This window comes from Copadichromis virginalis, linkage group LG3 (genome assembly GCF_057382275.1).
Source record: "Copadichromis virginalis isolate Kocher_CV1m ecotype Utaka linkage group LG3, C_Virginalis_male_GT1.1, whole genome shotgun sequence".
Classification (NCBI taxonomy): domain Eukaryota; kingdom Metazoa; phylum Chordata; class Actinopteri; order Cichliformes; family Cichlidae; genus Copadichromis; species Copadichromis virginalis.
The window spans coordinates 47,218,325-47,244,370 of NC_140620.1; the positions used below are offsets into that span (position 1 = coordinate 47,218,325).

Genomic DNA, 26,046 nt, shown 5'->3' on the forward strand with positions numbered 1-26,046 from the left:
ATTTAAAAGAATAACACTAAAGTCAGTAAAAACTAAATTGAAATATGAAAATCCTCTGAAAATTACCTGAACCTAAATTGAATGTAAAACAAAAAGTCAAAATTAAATTGAAGTAAAAGCTGATTTGAAAATTCAGAATGATAATAACTCTGCAGTGGGAGTTAATTGCACCACTAAGTTGAAAGACCAGCCTGGAAATAAATGAATGAATTACTGAGGATGGGTGCTAATAAATGCTCTTCAATAATCAGTGTGACCAACTTGAAACACGCCACAAAGTTGGGGATGAAATGGCGAAAATGTAGCTAATATATCTACTACTTGGGGATAACTTGTTAGCTAAGAAAGTCGTCAGAGGAAGACTGAAGTCTTACATACTTTCGCTTGCTTCTACAATATTACATCAACCATCCAGTGACAGGTTTCCACATCACTGCGTTTGCAACTTTCAAACCTGAGTGCTGGTGGCAGCACGGTGAGCAGCACTGTTGCCTTACAGCAAGAAGATTCCGCCATCAGGCCATGTTCTTTTTGCATGTTCTTCCCATGTTTGCGTGGGTTCTCTCCCAGATTTTACACATTTTTAGCACATTGTAGTATATCAGGTTTGATCATGAGAGTTCTCGTCTGTGCAACTTTAATTTCCAAAACTATATTTCTTGCACTGTATGTTGGCCATGTGAATATCCTAAATAGTTTATTGCCTTGTTTATCGGTTCATCAGCACCTGCTTTGGTCACAATATTAGATCTTGAGGACACATGGCATCTTGGCAATGAATGGACTACAGGCTGAGTTAAAGCCCTGTTCTGGGAATTCCACAGTTAGTGATTTTAGACTCAATAAAAGCACCATGTTTTAGTTTTATCCTTGCCTGAGGAAAGAAGGCTGACTCACCAGAACGCCAAAGTTATTATTAGTGCCTCACATGTGTGGAGAAAAGCTATGTGTATGTGCATGTCAGTGTGTGGAAGACAGAGAGAGAGAGACAGAGAGAGGCAGGCTGAGCCCTAGCAGTAGTGGTAAGTGCATGCAGGAGCAACATGAGGAGCTCTTATCTGCCGCCTGCCAAGCCCTGACCAGGGCCCTGACTCCTGCGCTCCCTCCCTCTCTGTCCGTCTCCAGCAGGGCTTCCCACTAGTCTTCTATTGGCAAGGCGGCCAGGTGAAATGAGCATTTCCCATTCAGGGACAGGAATGCTGCACAGACTCACCCTGTGAAATGGCTGCTCACTTTGGCAGATCAATGCACTCTCTTTCCCTTGTGCACTGCCACTGAGTGATAGCCAAGAAGAAAAAAGGAGGGGGAAAAATGAGTATGGGTAGAGAGACGGCAGAGGTGGTTTTGCATATGAGGTTGCACATGCACGAAAGTGTGTAGGGGGGGAGGCAGGGTGTTAGCAGGGCATTTAATGATATTTGCCATGGCTGCTCTGAGCGAGTGCTATTGGAGGAAAATGGGAAATGCTTTGCATATACTCAAAAAGACATGCAATATTGCTGTTCCTCTTTAAAAGAAAAAGTGCCCGTCCCCGTCCCACCGGATATGAGAATTTTCAGCTGCTCAACTGGAAATTTTTCCAATATGAATGATATTAGCACCAATCATATTAAAATGCTTAGTTGTGCCGAAATGAATTCCATACCTCTTCAGTGAGAGGCTCATATGTCAGACGTTTATAGCATAGCAAGTTTTAAACATAGGTTCAAAACTGTGAGATAAAATGTGCCTAATGTAGATTTATTCTCCAGCTCGTGATCGCACTCAATAGCCAGTGATTTTTTTTCTCCCCCAGCACACTGCATCTGCACTGTCTAGTACGCCTTCTTGCTCCTCACGGGTAATCTGTCCTTCCACATGTAATAAATCAGGATTTGAGGAGGGCTGGTGTAAGCCCAGCCAAAAATGAAATAACAACAAACTCTAACTGTTTATATAATGAAGAAAAAGTCATTCATAGTCATATTATATTGCAAAATATCTGTAACAATGCACCATTAATCTCTTTATTACATGGATAACCCACAGCAAAAAATGGCTTTTTTAAATATATATGTAATGGAAGTAAAAGCATTAAAAAGTTTACACAAATTCTGTCCACACTGTGCAAACACAACGTTTACAATCATCATGTTTGCTGCAGATGATTCTGTCATCGCCTTTGTGTAAGGCTAATATTTAAATAATCAGTCAGCGGCTGCGAAGAGGCCAGCGTTCGGCCAGATCTATTGTCCAAATGTCCAAACGAATCATAAAAAGCATCGTTAATACTCTGATTGTTTTGCTCTTTATTAAATAAACATGTCAAGAGCTTCATAAATCTTTTGCTCGCTGCACATCTGGACAAACACATTGGATTTCTGTGGTTTGAGCAACATGGCTGAATTACGTGTTTGACTCGTTCAAGAGTTGTGTATTTAATAAATGGGCAGTAGTTGTATAGTAGTTGTAATATTTTGCTCAGGCTTCATCAGAGTTCATAAACTCTGTGTCAAAATAAAACTGTGTCAAAGCACAAACATGTCCCTTCTTCACAGGAAAATCTTGAACATCCGCGTGGAAGTCAAGGGCAGATGAATGTATCGTTGTTACAGTATGAACACATTGAAAACTGAGCAGTCTGTGTTTGCCACGCTGTTTCAAAGAGTTACATTTTTGGAGTAGTGGCTATTGAGCAATACTGTTTTGAGGCAAATTACTACCATTTTCAATTCAGATGGCTGAATCATGATTCAAATGTAGAGCCTAATAAACCTTCTGCCCTTTATGCCAAAGAACAGTAGATTAAAGAATCCCTACTCAAGAGCTGATGTCTTGCAGGTTTTAGATGTGTCCTTGATCCAACACAGCTAATTTAAATGGCTAAATTACCTCCTCAACATGTCTTGTAGTTCTCCAGAGGCCTGCTAATAAACTTATCATTTGATTCAGGTGTGTTGAGCCAGGCTGAGATCTAAAACCTGCAGGACACCGGTCCTCGAGGCCTGGAGTTGGACACCCCTGCCCTACTAGAGGAAGAACTTGGAATTGGTCTTTGATGGACTAAATGTTACCAAGCAGTCTGCTTCAGTCTGTTTACCATGGGGGCAGTCTTGCACGTTTATTCCTCTTTTCCCATTATGCTGAGGATACTGTATTTTGCTACCATACTGAGTATAATTTCCCAGTTTGGTCTAATTTTGTCTTGGTGTCATTGTTATAGTCTATAGCAGCGGTCCCCAACCGGTTTAATGTCAGATAATATTTACATGGACCGGCCTTTAAGGTGTAGCGGATAAATACAACAAAATAAAATGATACGACCAAGACAAAAACGGTGGTATTTTCTAAATATAATAATAAACGCAAATTCACTGTGTGATTGTGTAACTTTATTAGCAGCGTCCTCCTGAAATGTGCCAACAACATCAAGAGTAACATCCTCCTCTCTGCCCCTTAATGCTCTCTGGTCGCTATGGTAACGCATAAATATTTCTTTCAAAATAAGACGCACAACTACAACATGGGAAAAGACCCAGGGAAACCGAGTTAACGATAAAAACCCTGAAAACTTCAACTCTCGCGTCCCGGTACCAAACGACTCACGGCCCAGTACCGGTCCGTGGTCCGAGGGTTGGGGACCACTGGTCTATAGAGTTCCTGTAAGCACAGCAAACAACTATAAACCTCAGCCTAAGTACAGATTAGGCTATTATAAATGAAATCACCTTATTCCCTATTGTACTTCATGAAGGAGTGGTAGTCTCTAAGCAATCAGACCACACCAGATTCATTAAAGTGTGCTTGCCAAATCTGTGCTGACTTACAATGACATACTGAACAAATTGAAAAAAAAAAAAAGCAATACCTTAATGAAAAAGCAATTCATTAAGGGTCTAGTTTGAACCAGGAAATACACGAGCACTTGAACTAAATTTCCTTCTGCGTATCACATAAGAATAAAGCTTTTACAGCGGTGTCATAATTGAGCTTTAATCATTTGTTAGAAAACATACGCCGATGTGTAGAGATGAAGTACAGTTTTACAATTTAATTTCACACACTTATATGTCCCAATAAATTCCTACGGAGGCTTGCCGATTCATAGGTGCGCCACCAATCCTGCCGCCTCCGCTGCTTGTCAGGAAATGTAGACGAGAAATTTAGCTAACCTCATATTGAAGGATATATATCTCAGTGTGACACACAAATTGATTTAACCCTCATTGCTACTTTTCCTTTATTACAAAACTCTACGGCGACAATTCAAATTCTTATAAACTTTTTATTTAGCTCTCCTCCTTGTTCTATAAGGTAATTTATCATCCCATCTCCATAGCCCCGGTGCTTTTTCCTCCCCTCTCGCCGTCTCGAGTCTCTCAACATCAATGAAGCCTCAGTTGAAAATATAGTCAGGCCTATGCAGACATGACAGCAATAAAGTGCACTTGATTACATGGTTGAACGTAAGGACAAGGAGACAGAAGAGCAGAGGAAAAGAACACAGCCTCTCAGCTTTGATCGCGCCAAACATCTCGATTTTCGAAAGTCCTTTTTTTGTGCGGTTTCGGCAGAGGCAGGTGTGGGAAGGTTGAATCTTGGTCATCAGCTGTCAAGGCCATAATGAACAGCATTTACTAGTAATACCGTGCGCTGCCACATTTCAGGGTGTGAAATGTCAAAGTGTCCATTCTCCCCAAGCTAGTCAGAAGCTCCACTGTCAGGGCTTCAGCTGTAAACAATTGGGAAAGAGAGGCGAGACAGCAACAGAGAACGTTCTCCGTTTCACCCATTACAGTCTAAGTGTGAAAGAGTGGTAGAATGTCAAGCCTAGAAAAATAGAGATGCTTGCAAAGGGTAGAAAAAGCGGGTTTCAAATGGATTCCATTTGGCAGACACATAATGATAGCTATTAAACAAAACTGAGGGAAGTAAAGCAGGAGAGGGTGAGAGAGACACACAAAGACACAGAGAGACAGGCAGGGCGTAGCAGACAGACAGGCAGAGAGACACCTGCTGTTGCATCACCTGCTGTAATAATAGTGTTGACATTCAAATAGAGAGCTTTGACAATAGGAGCTAGCTGAGGCAGCACCCGGTATTCAAATAAAAGAACACATCAGGAAATATTAGCAAGCATCAGGACTTTTTCTTAGCGCGCAGTGAAAACCACTTGACCCTTTGGCATCCCGCAAGTGCTTATACAGTATAACTTAATGTGTGTGTCTGTGTGTGTGTGTAAAAGCAAGCGCAGACGACACCTTAAATGAGCCGATTCTCCACTTAACTCCTATTCATTCCATATAAACTGTGCATTCTGAGGCTGTGAATAGAACTATAGGAGCACTGTGTATTTGTTTATATCGTTATGCAATGCTGGAATAACACAGCCTAGAAGGATGCAAGGGTTGTTTTATTTAGTTTGTTATATATTATATATATTGTGTAAGTGCTGCTATTGTACATATTGTCAGTACCTTCTTTAAAATTGCTTCCATTCATTCACTGAGATTTGTGGTAAGGGTTTGCATCTTCCAAAAAAGGCATACTATATATACTATATTACAGAGGCAAAGATATACTGTATTCTTGCTCATAGCATGGGCTCTTATTTCGCAAACTGTATTTGGCAGCCCCTTGAATGCCCTCAAACCTCACTGATTTACACAAGTCAACAGCTCTTTACGGCCTCCTTAGTCCACATTTGCCTGTGCCAAAAACAGTCACACCAGGAGCTGCTCACACCGGCACTGGAAGAATGCATATAGAACAAGTCAGCTGATGGTTGCAAACCCATCATTAAAAAGAGATAGATAAACCGCTTTCATAATAATAATTATAGTAATGATAATAATGATAAGCACTATATATTATAGTTACCACTATATATTATAGTTACCATAGTTACTGCTTAGTTACCATGTAATTACCATGCAACTTACAATTTATATGTATGTAAGTAACGGTTATTGTGTGGTTATTACCTCTTTGTTCCCACAGTGTTACACCACTGTTACAATGTTATCAGAAGCTGTTATTTTAAAAACAACAATAATGATAATAGCAACAATGTTAGAACTTTATATTACAAACTTGTTACCATGTAATTACCATGCAATATTTTTTCTTAATTTATTAAATAATAATATTTATGCAGGATATTTACAGTTAAATGTAGGTAAATGCACAATGCTACCCCATTATTACAATGTGATTATGTGAAGCTGTAAGAAAAAAGGGTGCCAGCATAATAATAGCAATTACTGTTTTAGTAATGTACATGCTCTCTGTCACTGTGGATTCTAAAAGTGAAAAGAAAAACCCTAGAAACTGTCTGCTCTCTGAATCTATTACACGAATGCTATTGCTATGGGTGGAAACCATGTTTTCAGCAACATTTTGGGGAACAGTGTCTTTCTCCTATTACACAACTCAATGCAGAGTTCGATTTGCACTTTATGTAAATGTGTTCGAGTCTCTGGAAGGCAATTATTTCTCAGTCCTTCAATGAAATTAATCACAGCTTTGTTGGAATGTATAGGTTTTGTTTTTCTTGACTGGCATTCCAATTCCACTCACACTTCCAGTCTTTAATTATCACCGTCATGGTATCTTGAATACCCAGGTTAAACATAATTCAAAAAACGGAACGGACCATTAGTCGGCAAATTCTTTTTTGACTCTCTCTTTCATGCACCCCACATGCCCCCGATGGGACTATCAATCAAAATCCGATTCAGCTGATAATCGCATTCACCGATGCACGTATTTTATTCTCTTTTAAGTGCCCGGCCGTCTTTTGTGTCAATGTAGACGTGCCGTGATTGCAGTAGAAACTTTTCATGTTTGAATTCAGTGGGGTTTGAAAGACTGCAGATATCAGCAGATTCTTGCTGATGCACAGGTCAATACCTATTATAGTAAAAGCAATAGTCATTGTAGTGCTCCTGCATTACCAGCTCCAGATGCTGTTGCCTTCAAAAGCTGTGACACTTTCTATAGTGATTTGATGCTAAATCTGATGGTTTAAGAGCGCTCTGATTGTTTCTCTACTCCTTTCTGTACTACGTGAGCAGAAAAATAAAAGGTATGCACTCTGAAAAAGTGTCTCCACTATACGTAGAGCAAATTGTGTTACGGTCGGCTTTTCTCAAAGTGTAAATTGGACATTTGCCATCAGCGCTCTTTGAAACTGCCAAAGCCTTCCTGATATCTATTTGCGTTTATCGTATTTAAGTAATTGTTCTTGGCTTCTGTGTTAATGCAGTACTACATCCATTAGCATGATGCTTAATAGCTAAATTTGGGACCATCGAAGACCAGTCAATTACTTTACTTTCCTATCAACCTCCATTTCAAAAAGCACTTGAGGAAACGATTTTCCATTACAACTCACTCCTTAATTGTTGAAGAGTATAAAAGCTACACTAATGCAAAAGAGGAAAAAAAAGTTGTTTTAATAAATAAATTAAATCATTTCAATCCTTTCATCAATTTCCAGTCATTGTTTTGGTACTACCGATGCATTAAAAGTGGCACATTTTGGTTTTGTTAGCAATTTTCAAGCATAATTCCAAAGTTTTACAAAACTGTATTAATTTTTTTGGCTGGCTTCTGTTTCTTATCATTTCTTGGATTTTCTTTTTTTCAGCCATACTTCATGTTTACAAATTAAAACTACACCTTGTTATTGTGGTGCCGATTTAGCTCAGTGCATTGAGCAGGCGCCCACTTACCATACAGTTAACAGCGGCCGGCCCGCGGCCCTTCGCCGCATGTCTTCCTCTCTTTCGTGTGCTCTATACTTTGTGTCTATTGAATAAAATTATTAATTACTTATTTACTGAGCCATACTTTAAATATAAGATTCCTTCTATAAAATGGGTCATAAAAAGGAAGACATTTACTTTTTACAGCACTTGGTACAGTAAATATTACAGTGAATTTGCTTATGTAGTAGATAAAAAATGCAATGGCGGTTTACACTGGACTAACATATCAGTGCAAAGGAGTTCCTGACATGGTGTTCATATAGGCTATTTCAAGAGCAGACGATGCACTGACTGATAGCCATTGCTAGCATATGCTAGAAATTAAACATGCAGTTAAATGTTTTTTCCTAACATTCTCAAAAGTAATTGTAGTTGCCTCTGTCTTACATATTTAAATATTTCCTGTAAAAAAAATAAAATAAAACATTGTCTTTTTCTGTAATTTAGCTGAAAAGTTCAAAGCCAGAGTTAATATGGTTATTGTTATATTTGGTACATTAGCAGGAACCAATTATTGCAAGCGTGCTTATCACTTGTTAATTCCTGGTCGTACATGGACGTAAACTATTATAACAAGCGGGGCTGGGAAATTTTTAATATTTGACTGCATTCAGAAAAGGGAAAAGAAAGAAAAGAAGCGTTCTGATTTATACAAGAGAGCAGAGGAGCGCAGACAAGCATGAGCGACTTTAAAGTTTTTTAAAGGAAATGAGATTTGGAATATGACAGCGCTCCTAATATCCTCATGCACAGCTTCTCAGCATGTATGCTAATGTCCTGCCCTGACCACTAATACACAGGAGGAAAAGTGGGGCTAAATAAAAATGAGGAGAAACCTGTGAAATATAATTCTAAATGCCTAAAACGACTACAGTATCAGCCGTCTTGGATCTGTACTTCTTCATTCGGATGTTCTCATTTGTATCCACACCTGTGTCATTCACAGCCTTACGTCTTAACCTAATTTCATGGTCTGTGGGTTTGGATGGATGGCTCTGCTGCAACCTTTACACCGAGGGGAGGAGAGAGAGTGCCGTGAGTGCGTATGGTGCGCGCGCGCGTGTGTGAGCATCTGTGTGAGTGTGCACTTACACAATAGCACAATTGGGGAAGAGCAAAGAAGAAAGAGAGAGAGAGAGACCGGATGCACCGCTACAATAGCACAGAGAATTGTAGTCAGTGGCAGATATTAACCTTTTAACCTTGTACTTTCTGTTAACAAAAATACATTAAGCTGGATAGCTGACAGCGAGTTGGGGTTTTACAGACTTTGACTGAGCATGACTGAATGATGAGGTGGACCTATTTTGTGGTAATGCACTTCAATTACAGAAGCAAGTCTGCTAAAAACACATAAGCTCAAGCAAGATATATTAGGGAATTTGGTAACGGCAAATTATTCCCATTGTTGATCTGAATGACATATGAACTACGCCTGACTGGAAAAGCTGGAGCAGGGAAAACAATGCAACCTTACATACAGAGCAGCGGATGAACTTTAACGATCCCAAACAGAATTAGTCACCGATTGTCGTTGATTAGATAACAGGTATTTTCTAGTAGATGCGATTATTTTTGGGGTCAGCGTAACAGCTCGGTGTGTTCTTAAGCAAAATGTCAACATTGCCCTTTTATCTTTTGGTGTGACGGCTTATTTAGCCAAACCATGCATGACACCAATTATACTGGAGGGAAATCGATTCCAACAACGCTCTCTACTTGGACAAACAATAAAATGATCAAAGTGACTGGATGGTTTTTTTTTTCTTCCAACAAGCAGCAAAATTACTTTGTACTTTAAAGCTTAGTTTTTAACCCGGTCAAAATGGGTAATTCTTAAAGCTGTTAAAGAGTGTTCTCCAGCGTGATATGAAGACATGGATATACACACAGAGAGGAAAAAGAAAGCTAAATAAGCAGCAAGAGCAACAAAGAGGAAGAAACAAGATGAAAGACGAACGCTGCTTCGCTATAACAACAGAAGGACATCTCATTGTTTTGTTGCAAATTGTCCCAATCGAGTCCACAGAGTTTTACCGTAGGCACAATTGTTTTTTCACACAGTAAGTGACATAGCTGGTCACAGTCTATTTAAAGAAACTGATACTTAGTGCAGTCTTCTTGCTGTAGCTTTCACATATCATAATGCATAATAAATCACATTTTGATGTTATGACAGAACGTGCAAATTTACTAATAACTAATAATAATAGATTTGTCATTTCTTTTTGGTAATTTGTATCAACTTGTCCAAAAGTTCAAATAATAAAGATTGCTAACACAATTTAAAGCAAATCCTTCCTGGTGTAGCGGCACTGTTCTTCAGCGGATTATTCACGGGCACATTCTGTGCTCAATTAAAAACGCGCCATTTTCTAATTATTAACGGTTTACCTTTGTCTCACACATGGTTCTAAGAGACCACCACTGCTGCATTTAATCAACCCCTTACCTTGCTTTTGAGACATTTAATTTTCCACGCTGTCATTATCCATGTGCATTTTGTCAAGTTCAGAAGAGAGAAGAAACAGTGAGTCGCCCAGTTTGCATGAAGCTTATTTTAATTACTGTAGTATCTTACTCTGCTACTGTCCTCACTGAAAGTACAGTACTGTGAAACATATTAAAACCATAATGAATATGCTAATTAGCCTTTTTTATATTCAGAACCCAGCTGTGGTTTTATATTCTAATGATAAAAGCATCTTTTTATGTAAGCTATAATAAGTGCATGTAATTGCTGATATTATTGTAATTGATGTCTATGTTACGATGCAGGAGTTCATCGTGACTGAGCTACGAGTCTACAGCACGGCCTTAATCCATTTAACTTGTGATTGAACACATAAAACCAGTGATTTGAACAAACCGCTGGTCAGTGTTTTTATCAGGAAGGAACATTTTCATGGTCAAAACGTATACAAATGGCCAAGGCTACATAATCACACATGGATTAATGCACGAAGCCCAAAAACTTGCCTACACCAAGGAGGCACAGAGTTAGCATGGTAACATGTTTAAATTAGCACTGTATAGTCAAGCGTAAAAGATTTTAGAAAGTATCAAAGTATCAAACTTTAGCATATAATTTAAAATACAAAAGGCACCTCCACTGCAAACAATAAATAAATAAAATAAATAAAAAACTTTTGTTAGGCGTTACAGTGTGCTACACTATTTTTTGACTGTGCTTTAACAAGGGAAGGCTGGTCGCTGTATTTGTCGCCAGGAAATGTGATGATTACTTTTTAAGGACATGCTTTTGGATCAGTGTCACTGCAGCAGCAAGAGTGAAAGTTGTGCCGGATGTGCGGATTTGAACGGGAATATTAAATTACACCTGCTTTTGATAATAATGCCGGGCATGCTGAGTATCTGTGACAGTCCAAACCCACCCTGAGGACACAACAAATTGTACCTGCTGTTCCCGATGGGCTGTCCAGGTGTGCTAATAATTTCTTCATTTTAAAGACTGTTTACTGCTCGGTGCCGTTCTTCCTGTTCTCAAAGGGCTCAATGCAGTGCTGTGAAAAATTAAGTAGATCTCATGATTCAATAGCTTGTAGAATCTTTGGAGAAGAATCATTTCTGCATGACTTGGTTGTAAAAGACTTTTGGGGACTTTTTCTTTATAGTGGCGCTTTAGTTCACTGAAGTTTGCAAGTATTTGTTTATGCACAGAGTTCTTAAAGTCCCACGACAGCATTTCAATCAGACCGAGGTCTGGACTTTGACTGGGTCATTGCGATGCCTCGACTCTTTTCTTTTTCAGTCATTCTGTTGTGGATTTGCTGCTGTGCTTGGGATCATTGTTCTGTTGCATGACCCAGTTTGGGCGAAGCTTCAGAAGTCAGACTTTCTTTTTCGCAGGACCGTATGGCATGTGCCAGAACCACACAGACCATTTCCTGAAGTCTGCTGTGACTGTCAAGCCCCAATGTCCAGGAAAGCCTTATATGTGATTACCTCATCATACAGTTCTGCAGACTCCCATATTTGGCATGGCCACAGCCAGAGACTAGAGATGCCAAAAGTTCAGTTACACTTTTAGATAGTTCTTGCCAACAAATATAGCAGGAAGTATTTCACATTCTGAGGCTGGATCATAAAATAAATCAATTTTACACTGTGTGGATACAAATTGGGCTGGGGGTGATTTATCATTTTACTGGTGTCCAGGCCATTTTGGGTTAAATTAGGGATTTTGCAATGAGGAATGACGTGTTATTTGCATTTTTTTTTTATGGCACCGAGTCACCTGCAAAATACAGAATCAAAAACCTTGTAAATCAGAGGGAATAGTTGGAAAGTCTCTGCTCGGTCTCGTAATCTGTCTCCTGTCTTAACAAGAGGTGTCTGAGGCAAGAGTGGGGAAGAAACCCAAGTCTCACTGGTACAATTACAGAAGTGCACTGCAGTCACTTAGCCTGCTAATACACGGTGTGATATTAATTACTGTTTGTAAACAATGCACTTTGCAGAGATTATTGCATGCACTCTGCGTCCTCCATTTGTGTTTGGTAATTCTCACAAGTGATTAAGTGGTGCAGCAAGGACAGCTGTTCAAGATGAGTTCATTGGCATGTTTAATTAATTGCACTTGAGATAATTATTCAATCATTACTTTGATTAATTTTCTGCGTCCCAGATAATGCATCAAACGTCTGCTCGACGTCAATAGTTTTGAAAGCATGAGTAAAACAAGCCAAACCGATTTTGGGGGGTTTTGATTTAGGACTAAAGTAAGCTTTTGTTTCCGAAAATAATGCCAATGTCAGCCTGCCACGATGGGAATTCGTTATTTTGAACGCATGGTTGATCTGAACAATGCTAATGCTCACTTAACAGGCATACCATAAAGGTTGCTGTAACACCTGTCGAGCCAACACATCAGCATCACCCTGCCACCGCTCACTTCCCTGTTTTAAACTCATTTCAGTCTGCGTTGCGTTTAGAACAGGCTTATTCTTCACCTCCTCAGATATGCAGGGTAGTGGCAACATCCAACTGAAGGAAAGCCAGGCAAATCGTTTGTGAGAGATCTTGTCAAACAGATTAATTCCCACCCTGGGCCTTGGGGTTCTGGACCGTTTTTCTGTCATGCTGCTTTGCCAGGCTTCCTCTTGATAATACCCCAAAGATAAAATTAATTGTGCAGGGAGATGTGGGATGGGGAGTATCTAAAAGGACCTTGAGCAACACATGAAGCTCTCTTTTCCTCTCCGCTCCTCTGCATGTGAAAACACAGAAACAATCAAACCGTCAAAAGCATGACAGATTGCACCGATGATCGCTAACTTTGTTAAGAAGTTTCTGGAAGCGGGAGGTCCTGACAGAAATGTGAAGGGACAAAATCAACCCTTGTGGAATAGCCTTGTCTTCAAATGTCTGTGCTTAAATTACCGTCAAAGTGGAATCCCCTCACTTCATCAGCAGTTTACAAAGAAGCACGTCACACTAACATTTGCCTGCAGCTGTCTAGCTGTTCATCTGCAGGCTGAAGCACATATTCGTCTCTTCTTTGACGCCGATGTTCAGAGTTTAAACAAACTAAAGATGTGGCAGAAATTTAGCATTGACACAGAATCTAATACAAGAATATGAGTCATGCTAACGGCATTGTGATGCAACACAGTACTTAGGCAAATAACCGCTTTGCGTCACTGTTATAAAATGCTAATATTAGTAATGACTGAAGTGCTGTTTTTTTTCTTTGGAGCCATTTGGTCAAAAATGTAATATTAAACTAATATAGTTAGTGCCAACTGGATCATCAAGTTGTTAAAGTGTTAGTGTGGATGTAAATTTCGATGCGATTCATGGGATAGCTATTAAGGCATTTTATTGACAAAGCCTGAAGACAACAAAAGTCTCAGAAATCATCCTCCTGAGACTAGTGGATGCCTGTCTAAAATTTCATGACAAGCCATCCCTTAGTTACTGAGGTTTTTCTAACCACAATGCTAGCTAAAATGCTAGCTAAAAGCTGCTATAAATTTCAATGGGATAGCTATTTAGGCATTTTATTGACAAATCCTAAAGACAACCAAAGTCTCAGAAATTATCTTCTTGAGACCAATGGATGCCTGTACAAAATTTCATGACAAGCAATCCCTTAGTTACTGAGATTTTTCTAACCACAATGCTAGCTAACCACAATGCTAGCTAAAATGCTAGCTAAACGCTATATTCTTCCTGTTCATACTGCCCAATCAGCTATACCTACAACACCGGAGCCAAATGCAGACACACTTGTGTGAAGCAGACCTTTTCCACAACCTCCTGTCGCCATGTGTATCTCACTACATTACAGAACAAGTGCTGATCCCTGCTGTGACATTGTCTCTGTCTTCACCATTGCCCTTCAAAAGCTGCCCAAAGAGCAATTGAACCAAGAACAAAAATCCATAGAGGGCAAAACAGAGGAGCAGGTAGACTGTGGCAGCTGTACTTCTGCTGTTTTTTAATAGCTCCTTGGCAGTGGAGCTGCCCCTGTCACCTCTACTGCAGATGGTGCAAATGAGCCTTTATATGCTGCTGTTGGAGACTGTGGACATGCAGCCAAAGCCCAATCGCAATCCATGTTTGCATGGAGAGATGACTCAAACAAAAGTGTTGCTTTTAGTTCTGTCAGAGTCAAAACACATTTTCAGCTGCCTGAGAGGTAAAAAAAAAAAAAAGACAAGAAAAAGAAAACATGTTACTACTAGTGCTTAAATCAGGATTTTTGTCAGCTACAGTATTTTTTTCCTGCACACTAGAGTGACTGTTGTTGCAGCTCTTGCTGTAATTTGTATATTTTTTAGTAGCATATACTGAGATGTTGGTACTGTCAAGAGTTGTAGTATTTTATGAATAAGAGATGAGATCATTGAACTGCTTGCTGCACATCCGTTCCTTTGCAGAGGCAGTCAAACTGTCGTCCGAGCACACTTAGAGCAAAACAGTTCTTGAGAACAACAATGTTTGGCAGTTTCCATTTGTGTGGATTTGAGTCTCATTTTACTGAGAACTTCCTGCTCGTACTCTGTGCACGTACACAAAGGCAGCCCTGTGATAACCCTCACAGTCCCTGGGCAGTCTACATCCAACAGCTTTGAGCCTTAGAAGTTGCCGCTGTCACAGTGTGACATCATGAGCTGGGCTGGCAGTGTCCCAGTGGTGTTCTCCTTTGGAGCCAGAGATATTCTTCGACAGAGCTCATCCTGTGATTCCACAGTGTCACTCACGGGCCCAGACAGCCAGGATGACAGCCCTGGAATGAGAGCTCAAGAGCAGGTAGAAACTGTTGACAGGACCCTGGGGAGCAATTATGAGCAAAGCCCCACGGGCTTGCTCAAAGGAAACCACAGCTCGTTTAAGTCGATTAAAAAACAAACCCGCACCCCTGTTAAGGGATAGCACTTCTTGCTAGATTGTTGGACAAAAAAGTTTGATGCTCAACTGGTGACGGATTAATAATAAAAACTCCAAGGGGTTGTCAAAACTAAAGAGTTAAGCTTCAGAGTAAATTAGACTATTTGGATTTCCTGTCAGCAAAATCTTGTCAGTCGTCATCTGTGAATCAGTGAATAGTAAACGTAGTGATGTGATTAACAACTTGACCTTTTGCGAGCTTTTCTACTCTTCAGCACTTGTGTTTTTAAGCCTAGAAAATCCAACAGGAATAAATTCAATAGCTACGTTTGACACTCAGCACTTCACTCTCTTTAAAATACCTTGAAATAATCAAGGCAGACAGGTAATGGTTTGGAATAGGATTCAGCTTGCTGCCCTGTGACAGACATTTCCAATTAAAAAGGGTAAATAACTTGAGATTCATCTATTTCACCCTGTCCCGAGATATATCAGTCTATCGTGCTTTAAATCCGTTCAGCCCTGAAATGGTAATATCACAGATTTGGATTTCCTAGGAAAGAGAAATGTCATATAGTTCCAATATCCTCACACTGCTATTTAAATCTCCCTACCCTGTCTGTGTTAGAGTTTTCACGAGGCAAACGGAGCATGGGAGGAAGCCAGTGATATTATAAACATTATATTGTAGCTGGAACTTTACAGAGAGTGTGTTTGCAAGACTTTTGGATTTGGCTTTTTCTGGCAGCAGTGTGCCAAGGCGTACGTTGCTCACAGGTGGTAATGCCATAACTTTTACAACCCACTGTTCTACCCGTGGGATGCAAACTCTATGCGTTACTTTCACCAGCTGCTACTATGCACAATTATTTGGATTATTGAGAGCTACTACGTGTTACACAAATATGAACATGTAGTTTGTACCAGTAAATTAGACTATGAATTCACTGATTCAATGGAGTTTGGTAATTAAAACAACATTGTAGAAAGGAAAGCAGAGCAAATGAAAGGAAAAACACAGACATTGTGAAAGAGTCAGAAAATCTTTAATTGAGATTTTGCTCACATGTAAACCGCATGACATAGTGATAAGCATGCTGACAGTGTAGGATCAAGCGATTAATCCCCCAGTCGTACAGGCTTAGAGGTTAGCCCATGACTATCTGGCAACCACGAGTCGTGAGGGAAAAATTAGCACTCTCCAACCAGTTGCAAGAGGTTGCTGGAAGCTGATAGCAGTCTCTGGGGAAAATGATTGCTAAAAACTCAGAGACCATTCAGTGACCCCTATTTTTCCCTAGTGACCCTTTAGGGAAAAATGTATTCTCTCAAACCGGTTTGCAAAAACCTCCTTGTGATTGCCTTGGTTGCTAGCATATTGCTGCAAAAATGTGATTAGCTAAACAAGCTAATTATGTTGTCAAACTGACACGTGTAAACTTGAGGTTTGTGAATTTCAGCTGTGGGCTAGCAAGATGTCTGTAAAGCATATCTTCTCCTTTTCAATATAAAAGATGTAGGCTGAATATCCCTGTCTTACTGTATCCATGAAATGAACTAGCATGTTGATCTTGTATGACGCTGATCATATCAAAATACCGGCTATCTGTAAGCAAAGCTGGAACTTTGCACATGTAGACTAGACGAGGGGGAAAAAACCTTTTGAATATCAGGCAATATTTTCTTCTTTTTTTCTGTCCAAAGAAGGAAGTAGGTTAAGTTGTGCTTGCATGAGCTGTTTCATTTTTGCTAAATAACAAACCCTTTCAAAGCTGTCTAAACTGATCGGCGTTGTCCGGTCTGATGTTGTGTAACCTCACAGATACTTTGAGCTACCTCCTTATTTCCCAAGGGGAGGCCACAATGGATGGATCCTCATGTTTGTTACACCAGATGCCCTTCCTGACATCATTTATCTGGGCTCTGGATCGACATTAAGAATACATTAGCTTGTAACCCCTGGGGGGCGAAATTGAACTAGGAAGCTTTCCCTTGTAAGCAGCTGTGTTAACTACCACACCATAAAGCCACTGTCTGATGTACTATAACCTGATACTTGTCGGTTTTGGTAGCTCATATCCTGACAGCAGTGCAGTTTTCGGCTGCAACTCTCTACTCCGCTTTAACCTCCAACTAATCTTCTGGGGGAGGGTTTTAATTCAGACTGTAATTTCTGCTCTGGTACTATTGTTATATAGAATTTAAACAAAGTCTAAATATTATGTATTTTTCCCCTATAACCCCATAACCTAAAATTTCTGACATTATTCAACTGACATTTACTACATAAACCAAACTTTTTCCTGGCCTGATCTCAATCTGGCACAACTGGTTGCGCAGACCAGTGCTGCGAGTGTGATGAATGGGCCGCCTTTGGCCCAAAGCTTGCCCAACTGCTAATAACCAGAGCTGATTTCAAGTCCAAATTACCCCACATCCACATATGCATCCCAAAAGCTCAGCCAAACTTGGATTACTGCTTTTCGAATACAAGTGAGCGACATTTAGCTGTAATCAGCTCCACTTGGCTGACTACCTGCACTACTGTAGCCTGAGTCTTGCCCTGCTTTTGCCTCGATTAACTCCAGCCTGCACTGATGAAATGCAGCATCATGATAGTGGGGAACATCCAAGGGATGGAAAAAGTCTTCTTTTTTAAATAAATAAAGTGACATGACTCATTAATGTGATGGATGACTTTGCAATTTTCTGGGACCTCAGCATCGACCCAGCCCCACCAGCCCCCTTCAGGAGTACCCCTTGTGGGCCATTCCCAGGTGAAAGCTGGACATTTAAACGTGTCCCTTTTAAGTGCTGAGGCAAGCAGGTCCGCTGGGCAAATGATTGCCCTTTTTAGCTCTTGAAGCTCCTGAGGACCCATTTAACTGTGAAAATAAAATTGTTACATTCACCTAATAGCCAGTTAGTCTAAATTATACAGCAATATTTTAAATGACAAAAACAAAAGCTAAAAATAAATAAGAATATAAATTAAGTTAATTATCATCTGTAAACGCTAAGTGGAGCACATTTTATAGATTGAGAACCAGCAGATTTAAAACAGACTCTTGCTAGTTTGTTTTAATCTTGACACATTTAGTTAATCCGTTGCTGTCAAAGCCCAATACTTTTAATCTATGCTATTCAAGTTCTAATTGCGCCTCAGTCATGTTTTAAATTATCTGATAGCATCATAGCTTTAAACTTGAAAGAATCCACATTCAGAAATAAGCTTAAAAAAACATTCAACCTTTCTCGTAGATTCATGAATGTTTCAAACTAATTTGATTGTTCTATCAAAGTCTCTGTGACTTTACCAAAATAAAGTGTGTGAGAAATGTGAAACCTTTTACAGCAAATGGTGTAATCCTTTGTATTTTCAGCCTTTTTGGGTAAAGGTAGATGTCTTCAGATTTCAGGCACAGTATTTCCAGCACCTAGAGTATGCTACACCATATTATACAGTACACTGTGTATACAGTGCACAGCAAACCCCCAGACAAATCGTGTGTTTAGAGTCGATGATCACAGTATGTAGTCTGGTGTGATGGAGTCCTGCCTACACTTTTTTATGGCACTAAATGTTCGCAGTTTCAAAAAAGTCACTTGAGATAGAACTGATCTATATACGGCAGCCCTGATGTTGCATAACACGCTGCCTAAGTACTGATTACTGGCAATTATGTCCAGAGACGGCTGACACAGTCAGATCTATTATAATGCATCCACTCTACAGACACTCACAGAGTTGTACCCTCGCTATCGGTGGGTGACTGGACTTAGTTTCTATGGGAACCAAAGTGCAACACACACTGGTAAAATGAAAATACAGCTGTTGTTGTTCAGACAAACGGTATAAAGCAAAAGTAAAGCCGACTGTTTTAGAACTGCTACGAGCTGAGCAGCTGTTACACTAAAGATATCCCAGCTTATAGTTATAGTATATATACTCATAGTTTTTTGCTGCCGGATGGGGAGGGGTAACAGCACTAGATGACAAACTCCATTACATATGTGATTGAGCTTCATACTTTTGCTATGCTAAACTCTGAATGTTCAATGATAGCAGAGTTAGGTGGCAGTTCCAAACCTTTTTTGTGCCACGTACTGGTTTATGTTCGACAATATTTTCACGGACCGGCCTTTAAGGTGTCGCGGATAAATACAACAAAATGAAACCAGTACCAGTACCAAAAAAAAGAAGATTTATTCATAACACATGGGAAAACAACCAGGGAAACAGAGTTAACGAGAAAAACAATAATAAAATAACGAACCCTGAAAATCATAAATTTCACAGCCCGGTAACAAACGACTCAAGGACCGGGGGTTGGGGGCCACCGCTTTAGATAGTCTTAGCTGGTTAAAGTATGAACTTACAGCTGCACAGCCAGCTTTAAATAACTCAGATGTTTGTGCTTCATCAACAATAAAGAAATGATATCACATTAGACCCCAGTCACACCAGCCCAAGGACCCATTTAAGTGTGTTTCTCGATCGGTTGGCGTGTGGTTCCTGGACAATGAGGACAGTTGCTGAGGCAGGCAAGTTTATTAAGTCCGATTAATGCGGACCTAGAGACTGATTAGTGACCCCCCCCCCCCCCCAGTGAACGTTTTCTGTGATTCGAGTTTTATTACCACTTGACAAATGTTTGCAGACAAGTTGGCATTTTCGATGCGAACTACTACCCGCTTGGCATCCACTTTTTGTGAGAGATTTAGCCTAGCAAAAGCCTAAACCTCCAGCAGCGACATGCCAACCGCACTTAGTCAGGAAACACACATTTTTCCCTCTCTGCCATAGATCCTGTGTAGCTAAACTTTAGCTCTTCTTAGGCAATTGAATTCTAAATTATTCAATTTCAGCCTTCTGGTGTTCATTCTAGATCTCTTTCAGTCCTCTTGTGTGCGCATATGCATCATCACAGAAAACTGTGGTCTTGGAGTCATCGGCTGTATCGGGAACTACCAGAAAAGCAGCTTTGAGGCAGGATTATTTATCTCTTTTTTGCATATAACACAAATAATGTGTGTCATTAAATAAAATTGAATTGTAGAGTTCAGGATAGGTGTAGGTGTGATCACTTTGAGTTTTCCTAAAATACTGTGTCAAGTGCAGATGCACCTATTAATACCACACAAGTGGATCTTCTTAATTAGTGTCTCCAGTCCCACATTCCCAGTTTGAATACCACTCAGGTCCAAACTTCCAGTATGAACTTCTCCTCTTTGGCAGTATCAACATATGTGTCTCCATATTAATCTTTCTCTGTCCTTTTGATTATCTGTGCACGTGCCTCAAGGGTCATTCAGATGTTTTGCTTGAAGGGCTGTCTGGTTTTGACAAGTGCCCTACTCACCTGTGTACATGGCATGAATAGAACACAAAGTAAATATGTCCTCCCTTATGGTAGGTCAGACTACAAGGCAGTCCACTTTTCTGCACACAGTGTTGCAGGTCTAAATCAAGAACTGAATTTCAACACAGTGGCATACGAAGCTTTTGCCTCAAGGGCCTGATTTCCTTGTTCTCTGGTGTTTTAACAATGAGGCTGTTCTTGACAGTCCAACTGAGGCAGTCATGTTTAAGTGGCCCTTGAGCCCAGCCTGTTTTGTGTAACAGAGTTAAAAGCACTAAAGTGCATCAGGACTACTGATATGTGCCCAATAAATATCATCAAGCCAGTCCTTCCAAATGCAAAATCAAACCAAAACAAAAAATACATGAAAGATTACCTCGTTGATCAGCCTAAAGATGGTTAATGTCATGTTTACCTTCTTTTGAAGCTATCACTCAGTGATATTCAATAGAATTAGGATCAAGACTCAGAATGGTCCAGTGTTTTCTACTTATTCTTGTTTTCATTCATTTTATCTTATATCTCATTATGCTGTTGGAAAAACCATGACCAGCAACTGCCTGGATACCTTGATTTTATTGTGTCCTTTGCAGATTCAAGCACACTGTGCCTAATGCAGCAACACGACCCTATGATGTGTGATGGTGTACTTTTCTTTTTTTTAAAAAGTTGTTTTTTTTTCTACCATGACCACAAGGCTGATGTGACTTAGCACAAAGCTCCAATTTTGTTTCAGCTGTCCCAAGAAAACTCACCCAGAAGCACTGTGGCTTGAAGCCCACTTTCATTTAGAAGGTAACACATGGTGCGGCTAGATACTACTGCGAGTCTTAATCTCTAAAGTCAGGTTGTATCCATCCTGACGTTTTCTTAGCTTTTAGTTTTGCACTTTAAACTACCCCCCTGTTAAATCTGGGGTCAGGTTTCCTCTGGGCCAGAGGTGGGCAAATACTCTTCCCATGTCTTTACAAGCTTTTTAGTGCGGCCCCCAACAACATTCCCAGTTTCCCATGTTTCCCCTTGGGAAAATTAATTTCCCTCCCCTGCTCTAGCCCGTGTCAGCATCTCCCTGTGAATCTTTACCATGACCACACGTGGCTATTACAGTTTTATCCTCTCAGATAACTTATGTGTGTGTGTTAAATGTGGCACACATGATGATGATGATGACAAATAACACAATAATTGGATCGCTCCATTTGTCAGGGCTGAAGATTAAAACCATGTTATACTAATTAAAGTCTGCTTTAAATATGACTACACGCACATTTATATAGCAACACTTGGAAAGGGATTTGTCTGCGCTATTTTAGACTACGGTTCAGTTCTTTTCGCACATTCTTTGTTTAAAGTTAAAGCGAGCCAACATCATAATAGTGGGCATAGCCCTGTGTCAACTTTGTCTGAAACTTAGCAGTTCGTAAAGGAACTTAGAATAGAATCAGCGAACTCTGGACACCTCTCAGAGTTAGCAGTAAGGGTAAACATTTTCATTTCATTTAAGTGCCCATTTAAACATATATACACAAAAGCTTTATGTGCATTTTCATTCAAAGACAACACAGAGATGATTTCTCAAAGATGCATCTTTGCATGTTAACAGCAGACTTCTTTATAGTACATCGTTACATTTCCAAGCTCGTATTACTATCATCCTTCAATCCTAGACGTTGTACTGTATCACAAAATATCCACATAGTACTCCATAGTTTAAACACTACACTGCAAAAATTGTGCTATCTTAGTGTCAGCACAAATTCTTACACAACAGAAATTGTTGACAAGAATCAATCATAATCTAACTTTAAATATCAATGCAGTTAATTTACTTTCAGCTGGCTAAAGTCAGGCATGTACCTGTGAATACTGTACTTCTGCCACTACCAAAGAACTGCTGCTGCAGACGGGATGATCCTCTTATAGGCTCGGCAATCTGGGACACTATTCCCACTTCTTACTTTTGCCAATTTGCTCCTGGAAGCCCCTGAGTCCTTGTCTTCATTAAAGGAGTTCCTCATTGATCAATCACTGTCAGGGGAGTTGCCCTGTAATTGCACTGAGGCGTAATCATGACTGACGTCTCCCCCCCCCCGCTCTGTCACAGGTCTCGGGAGAGAGAATGCTCCATGACTTTCACACCTTCGACCTCAAGGTAGGCCCCTCTAAGGATTTTACTCTTCCCTTTGGGGTTTATCTTTAACGTTATCAGGTTTTGGACTGATTATCGTCACTCATGCATGTGTTTGTGCATGTATGTTAATGGCGATGGGGACAGGTAAGTTAAGATTTTGAATAAATATGAAATATATTTTTCACTGATACGACTGATTTCCTGTCATAGATGCGATAGACTATATTATGTGTATTCATTTAAGAATTTTTCTACGTAATATATTTATACTTAGAGATACACTCTGTAAAATACACAGAGGTTCTTCACTGACTTGAAAAGAACACTTAACAGACAGCAGACGGGGAAAAAATGCTAATCTTGGCCTCTCGTCAAGTTGCTCATGGAGCTAATGTTGTAGATTAGCAGTTGCTGTAACCTTCAGCTTGTCATTTTCCCAAGCAAAAGTGTCTGCAAGCACTCTTGATGTTTTGTACTTATAGGAGACTTTAGATAACCAATTTAAAATCCAGTATTTTGTAACCCCTGTGTGTAATCTTGGCATTTACATGCTCTAACTACACGAGCAGGCTCAGGTAGACAAAATTGAATGCTAATGTGATGCATAATATGAAGCAATAGTTTATCCCAGTTATTCATTTATTTGACATCAAGATCTTGACTTTATTGAATTATATTTTTCCCTCTCCAACAATGTGGCTAAGGCTTTTTATGCATGACGCATAAAGTCCTGAGCTGCTTTGTTTTATGAGACATAAACTAATACATACAGTCATTTCAGTGTTTCCCTGTGCTTTAGCTCCAAGTGTTTGGAAATGAATACGTTCCTGCTCACAGTTAACTTTTCACAGCTGTAGCACATGCAGAAAGGTCACATGTAAGTTTGCCATCAGCTCTGTAATGTGTGATGTCAAGCCAGCACATAGATTTTTGGAGTATGACTTGCAAAAGATGCAAAATGATTGGTTGATTTTCATGGAATGGAACTGATACTGTTGCCATGACATTAAACCTACCAGGATGCAAAAGTTCCGAAAACATTATAAGATTGTGTAAAATGATTTGTCACTCCGCCCATTTCTGTCACAGTAAGAGGTTTGATGGTAAAGCTTGTGATCATGCTTACAACTGCCTGCTGTGCCTACACCGAGCATTGTTAGATTTAGCTTGTAATCCGTTACAATATTTTAATTGTTCTCATTTTGAAATTGTAATTTTATTAACTCATTTATGTACTTCAGCACTTGGCAAAGAATAACCTCGCCTCTACCCGCTTCCCACAACACGCGCTGTACATTTTCAAATGTCATTTATGTGACACTTGTAATACAAACATCCATAATGTTTTAACTAGGGGGGGAATTGCAACACGGATCTCAATCATTGTGAATTCAGGGCGCAGTCAGAAGAAAGGAAGGTCAGCACGGCTGAACTCTCCTTCCCACAAAACATGATTGTTTTATCAAACTTTGAAAACATGCTCATGATTACTGCTGCTGTGGCAAAACGTCAACAGAATACTGCGGAAAATGCTTTTCCCTGGGAAACTATAGCAGCATTTTCATCTTTTGGGAATAATTCGGCCTTATTTTATACATTTTACCAATGGTAGAGGTTAGGATTTGGACAAGTAGGAAAGTGGCTATTTGCACATAACTAATGTTTTAGAAACACATATACTTACACTCGTAATGTAATAATATAAAGACATCTGTAGATGAAATAGAAGTGTTGTTTTTCACTGTCAGTCTATGCGATTGCAGGGACCTTGGCATTTACTAAGTCTGCCATGTCATTGTCTGGAAAAGTGTTCAGGACCATGTACGAGGAGGAAAGTTTTAAATTTAAAATGTAATCAGCACAATCACCACAAGCAATCAGTTCCTCTTCATTTCACCTGATCGAGCCCCCTGCTAAAAGGAGGCTGTTAAATAGAGCATCTTATCAGGCCTGGATTAAGTTTTGACTTTGATTAACATCTGTAGTCTGAGTTTAGAATGTCAAAGTTCAACTTAAAGGGAGAGATAGACAATTTATATATACAAACATCCATAATATATATATATATATATATATATATATATATATATGTGTGTGTGTGTGTGTGTGTGTGTAAATTGTCTATCTCTCTTTTTATAAGGCACACTTTCTATCCTTTATTAAATACAATTGTTTATTTATTTTATTCCAGAGTTGCATGAGAATCATACAGTAAAGCTAAAGTGACATTAGCTTAAAACTGATTAGCTTAGTTTAGCATCAGATTTGTATAGAAGGTCAAAGGTCAGTTCGCCCTTTAGTAATAAAATCTACTCTAAAGAATACCGTTCAAAGCTGACTTTTTAAAATCATTTTTGTTGAATCATCACAAATACTGAAGTAATATTATATATGAGCAAAGAACTGAAGGGGAATTTTAAAGATGGCATGAGTGCATACAGAGAAAATGAGACAGATGTGACAATAGAAAAAAAACAACAACAACGACAAAACAAAACAAAAAAACTCCTCAAGATAAATCAGACATACATAGGCGACCGTGGCTCAGGGGGGTTGGGAATCGCATCTGTAACCGGAAGGTCGCCGGTTCGATCCCCGGGCTCTCTGTCCTGGTCGTTGTGTCTTTGGGCAAGACACTTCACCTACCGCCTACTGGTGTTGGCCAGAGGGGCTGATGGTGTAATATGGCAGCCTCGCTTCTGTCAGTCTGCCCCAGGGCAGCTGTGGCTACAACTGTAGCTGCCTCCACCAGTGTGTGAATGTGAGAGTGAATGAATAGTGGTATTGTAAAGTGCTTTGGGTGCCTTGAAAAGCGCTATATAAATCCAATCCATTATTATTATATGTAAGACTGTCTGTGCAAATATGTTTGAGGACATTGGAAAGTTAACTCCATACAACACTTTCAATGACAGGCTTCTGTTTCAGACAATGAAAATGCAGAAGTGTACAAAAGCGTATACAAATAAATGCCCAGGTAATAAGGTGATAAGGGGAGGTTTAAGGTGAGTGTTAAAAAAAGTTTAAAAGAATGCAGAAAATCATATACTCAGAAAAATGAATTTAAAAGTGAATCAGTTCAGTCGGTAACCAAACAAACAGGATAATCAGTGGAAATGTACATAAAAAAGAGGCAAACTAATATAATTGGCAATTTATGTCAAATTTCTGAATTAACTAATGCCCACATTTTTGAATCCTTTGATTCTTTTAGTTATATATTAGTCTTAATCTCTTCCTTTTGTCTTTAACCCCCATTTAACCCATTTCCCATGTAACCCCCCCTCCGCAGGTGATTACACCCAGAACAGTGGAGGTGGAGAGAAGCACAGATATCAGATATAAGTGTTACTAAATAGTGTGTTGTTTTTCTTTTAAAAAACAAGCTGTGATTTTCGCTTTTTAGATCAGGACGGACTCGTTGAAATAACATATGGGAAACAGG

General features: G+C 39.6%; 1 protein-coding gene across 34 annotated transcripts in view; it reads left to right on the forward strand.

The window, feature by feature from the left end:
* ptprda (protein tyrosine phosphatase receptor type Da) overlaps positions 1 to 26,046 on the forward strand; it is a 426,095-nt gene that overhangs the window by 190,450 nt on the left and 209,599 nt on the right. For all 34 annotated transcript variants that reach the window (XM_085451392.1, XM_085451404.1, XM_085451395.1 and 31 more), the window contains exon 8: positions 22,575 to 22,622. The gene's annotated coding sequence lies outside the window, so the exon portion shown is untranslated. The remainder of the gene's footprint in view (positions 1 to 22,574; positions 22,623 to 26,046) is intronic.